Source organism: Megascapheus bottae, chromosome 12 (genome assembly GCF_031878675.1).
Source record: "Megascapheus bottae isolate mThoBot1 chromosome 12, mThoBot2.hap1, whole genome shotgun sequence".
NCBI lineage: Eukaryota > Metazoa > Chordata > Mammalia > Rodentia > Geomyidae > Megascapheus > Megascapheus bottae.
In genome coordinates, this window is record NC_143520.1 from 47568314 (window position 1) to 47573271 (window position 4958).

The 4958-nt window shown below is 40.6% G+C and overlaps 1 long non-coding RNA gene across 1 annotated transcript; it reads right to left on the bottom strand.

The window, feature by feature from the left end:
* Positions 1-315: 315 nt before the first annotated feature.
* On the bottom strand, positions 316-2841 carry LOC150056495 (uncharacterized). The gene is made up of 3 exons (XR_016537228.1): positions 2624-2841; positions 1626-1709; positions 316-424 (listed from the first exon to the last, which is right to left on the bottom strand). It is a non-coding gene; the product is annotated as an uncharacterized LOC150056495 (long non-coding RNA).
* Positions 2842-4958: the final 2117 nt, after the last annotated feature.

Sequence of the window (4958 nt, forward strand, 5' to 3'; positions counted from 1 at the left end):
ATGAAGTATTTTGCCTTCTTGACATTCTTTTCAAGCACTTCGTGTTTACTCAGTTATTCATTCATTCATTTATAATTAACATTAAGGAGATGAAGTTCTACAAATAAGCACATCATTAAAATAATGCCATACTATTAGAATCTGGACAGAAAAATACTATTACTATACACATTTCATTTTGTCTCAGCACATTTATTTCTTTTTTATGTATTTTATTACATATAGTACATATAAACATATATATAATCGTGGAACACTATTAGTGATTTATATATAAATGAATATTGGAAAGGTATATATCTCAGACATTTTTCTGATAAAAGTAAACAATCAATTTGGTACTTTGGTAGGGCTGGGGAATGTAGCTCACTGGTAGAGGAAGTGCCTGGCATGTGCATAGGCATGTGCACAGCCTTGGTTCAATCTCTAGCAATGCAAGAAAAAGAGAAAGAATAATTGGAAGAGCACTGAAAATGTACACTAATGGCATAATATCCTCATAATTTGTCTGCAGTCTACCTTCTGCCTCATCCTAAGGGAAAGAATTCCAGTTTGCAAAATCTGTGCACACAGCATTGCCTGATGGTATTTGTGGAAATTTATCCTCTGTATACTTCTTTGCATATAGAGAGTCAGTGAAGTGAAACTAAACCTGGGAAGCAAGTATAGAAGCTAATGTACCTCAAGTTAGTTAGACAGCTTAACTCCCCTTTTATAATTGCTTTCTGTTGTCTCCCTCTGCCACCTTTAAAACATTTTTTTAATTGTCATGGTTTGTATGTATTTTCTGCTCTCAGTTGCCTCAAATCCTTTTTTGGAAGAGGCAGAGCATAAATCATAAACAGTTATAACAGCAGCCTACGAATAAAAGTGGTAGCTCTTTTCTCAACAACTTTAAAGGATCAATGCAATTGCAAGAGGATTTCTCAACCTATTTAGCGAAGGGTCCTTTTAAGCACTTTATAAGCAATCATTTACATATTAACAAATAGTTTTCTAATTGCCACCATTCTATTCACATAGAGCCAATTCCTTTTGGCACTGATCAGTTAGCCTAATACGTGACTGCTTGTGCTTAAAGGGAACGCAAGGACAGGTCTTTAGAACACAACTAGTCATGTGAACTAGCTCCAATATATTCCTTCGCATGCCCTGTAGACCTAGGCCTTTCCCTTGCCCAAAGTTGGTGCTTAACAAATGTTCCCAATGATAAACTACAAAATATGGTAGTCTGGACAGATAATTTGTTCAAAACCATACTGTAGATGTGAGAAAATTGAAAGAGAAGAGTCACACCTCAGGGGACTCAGTTGAGTTGAGGGCAATGCTTGGGTTAAAACCTGGGCTTTCAAGTCCTTGTCTACTGCTGTGGTAACACCAAGTTCTTTCCCAATTCCTGAACTGGGTTTAATCGAATCTAGTCCTTTCAGTAGATCTCACTGACCTTCGAGAAAATTAGCTCAAATTACCAAGGCTTTAGAGGGTTCCGGATGATTTCATCTTTGCTCATTACTTGTGAGACAAGGACTTCCTGCCCATGTGGAGAAAGTGCCCATTTTCCATTTTTGCCCAGCTTCTGACAGCTCCCTGACATTTGAGATGAGGAGAAGTGACGAAAATCTTACCCCCATTGTGGGGAGCTCTGAAGCCAAATGGTGTAAAGGATTAAGCCAAGCATCATCCTGGGAACAGCTTCTTCATTCAATTGTCTGTAAAGAAATCAACAACTATTGTCTTTCTGAGAAGCATCATGCTATTGTTGCCCCCACCCCAGTCACACTCCAAGATGAGAAAACAAATGGTAATAACATAACAATGGGCCCTTGCCTCATCAAGGGTGACTCCAGGAAAAATAATTACAAGCAGAGATGCTCTCCAAAACCCACAGATGGCTCCACCAGCTCTTTCCCAGAGTTAAAGACAGACCTGACAAACACTATCAGCCTCAAGGATGTCAAAAGTAGAAAGAACAGGAAAAGGGAGGGGGGTGCCTATAGTGGGAGAAGGAGATGAAGACATCGCTGGCTGGACCAAAAGAGAGACCGAGGTGGTGAGCAGTGGGAGGGGGGATTCTTGAGTGAAAGAACATCGCAGCTGACATCACCAGGCAGAGCAGGCAGAGAAACAGCTGAGCTAGCAAAAGAAGCTTCCAGCAGGCTCTAGAGACCATTCCACAGCCCAGGATAATCCTGCAATAATCGTTCTTCTGCCGCACAACCAAGTCCAGCAAAGCAAAGGCGGGATCCCAGGCAAATCAAAAGGTTTCTTGAGACAAAGCAAAGCGGTACTGAAGCCTTTAGTGTCCTTCTTCAGCCTGAATGGATCCTATCTGTCATCCAGTGATCCAGGGATGGTTAACTGCAGCAAACCAGAATCCAGAAACTTGAATTCTATGTCTACAATTGGCAACTTCTCTAAATGCTGGCCTCTAGGGACAGTTGGTGTATATGTGTATGGAGGAAAAACTTGGATTAGAGCTGTGGTTTTCAACTTTGGCTTTTAGCATCATTTATTATTATTATTATTATTATTACATAAATTTTACATGAAAGATCAAGGGTAAGCATATTCTAGGAGAAGTTAAAAGTTGTAACTTAATTACAAAGTATAGAGTTTGACTTACAGAGTCTACTCAGCACTTTCTTGTGCCTGAGTGTCCCCATTGCTCCCCACAACACTTGGGCTCAAGAACTAGCAGGATCAGAGTTGAAACTACTATACAACAATTTCAAAAGCATTTTCTAGTTTTCTCTCTGTGTGCTTCTGTGATCCTGAGAACTGTGGGAGGATTGTGACCTATAATGGGTCAAGCTAGGGCATCAGAATGAAGGGAAATGTTCTTGACATGAAGTGAGGTTAGCAGTTCCCGGGAGTATTTGCTGAGTGACCTAATTTTATTTCTCCCTACTCCAACCAATGGGAAACACCTTATTATGATGTCATAAGCAGACAGGCATGATAAAACAAGTGTAAGTCAGACATCCACATAAAGGAGAATATGCATGGAAGGTGTGTATAGATGTTAAAACCTATCTGCCTTATCATTTGTGGGGGAAAGAGGAGCAATACGGGTCTGGTTCTTCCTCTCAAGTGCCATATTTGTAACGGGTCACACAAATGGCTGTTCCAATTTAGAGTTATATCTACTTCCTGAAGAAAAAGTAGTGGCTCCTTTCCTTAGAGAGCTTTCTCTTTGTCAAAGAAGACAGATGCTTAAATCTAGGAAGAAAATAATGAAACATGAACTGTACATTGAAATCTAAAATATGCAGTAAAGTTGTCATCAGGAATTGGCAGGCTGGAAGGAGAAAAAAGTGCACCTACCATTTGTGTATCTTCATGGAGATAGTTATTTAGATAGATAGATAGATAGATAGATAGATAGATAGATAGATAGATGATTGATTTTAGAGAGATACATTACATGTAATCTACCTATATAACAGATCCTTCAAAGAATGGAAATGCTAGAAACTCACTATAGGTTCCGTGGGAGTTACTCTCAAACTTGAAAAGTCTTTTTGCATTTTGTGGGAAGAGTGTGTGGAATTGTCCACAGAGGTAGCTATCAGTCCACCGTCCGCCTGTCATTCCTGAATGTGCCACAGTGCTTGGTTCTACCTTGGAATCTAGTCTATCTTCTGTAACTTATTACAACAAAATCTGATTGTGATGAAAATGACAGTTCTAAGTCTAACACCTAGGGACAGACACAAACATACACACACACACACACACACACACACACACACACACACACACACACACACACACACACACACACACAAAACCATGGAGGGGGGCTCAGGGGGACTTTGTGAAGGAGAGCTAAAGCACCTTATGTTGACAGTCCATGGCAGTCAATACTCAGTCTCTAGACCAGTAGGAAAGAGCAACTGAAGACATTCCCAGCTGAATGTCTTCCCAGGTGAATGCAACCAAATGAGTGGCCCTGGTCGACACCACCAGAAACTGAAGAGCCATCTAACTGAACCCAACCAAGAGACAAATTTTGGAACTGTGAGGAGTGATGGAATGTAATTGTTCCACGTTATGAAGGGTTGTGGTGGTTCGTTTCACAGTAGTGGATAACTGATACACTTGGGAAAACGGTTTTGTGATTGGAAGAGATGGTAGGCTCCCTTTTCTCCAAAGCAGAAGTTCTGGACTAAAGGTGCATGGGCTTTAGTGGCTCTGGGGTAGACTTTGGGAAGTTTACAAATGTCCCTGAGTTATGAGTTCTTGTGCTTGTGTGCATTCTCCGGGAAAGGGATGACAAGGACACTGAGATTCTTCCATCTCAAGAGTTCACAAGCCAGTTGTGCTGGGCACAGAGCAGACAAGCCCTAAAATTCTCTTATTCTAACTCTATCACTTCTAATTTAACATAGTCAAACATTGTTGTTCCCCAAGTGTGTATTAAGTTTTCAAGGAACTAAATAAACCCCAGTGTATCCAATAGATCAAAACTGCTCTAAATAAGACAAAGATGCAGGTCCCACACAATGATAACTTTGCCAGCACTCTGACCCCAGCCACGGAGACCCATTAGATACTCCCAAGACTGTAAAACATTCTCCACTGCAAGGTTTTCCCAATGCTCAGGCTGTTCCAGAATCACACCACCTCAGCTTGCTTTAGAGATTCACCCATGTTGTTCTATCGAGGGTTGCTTGCTAGTCACGAGTGTGTATGCTACAGAGTCGTCAGCCAGATCCTGTTAAAGAGTTGTTCAAGTCATTTCCTCATAACTTTTTAACACTAGAAAGGATTTTCAGGAACAGTTGAGAACTTCCTCTCCTGAGCTTCAAAATTGGTTAGAATTTTCTGTGAAGATGACAAGGACATAGGAAATCCCTAGTGATCTGGATTTTAGAGAGCTCAGGCTAAGTATATCAGAAAAATCAGCAGCTTTGCTGTGTCCTAATCATTTCTCTTAGCGTGTCATTTGGTGGATA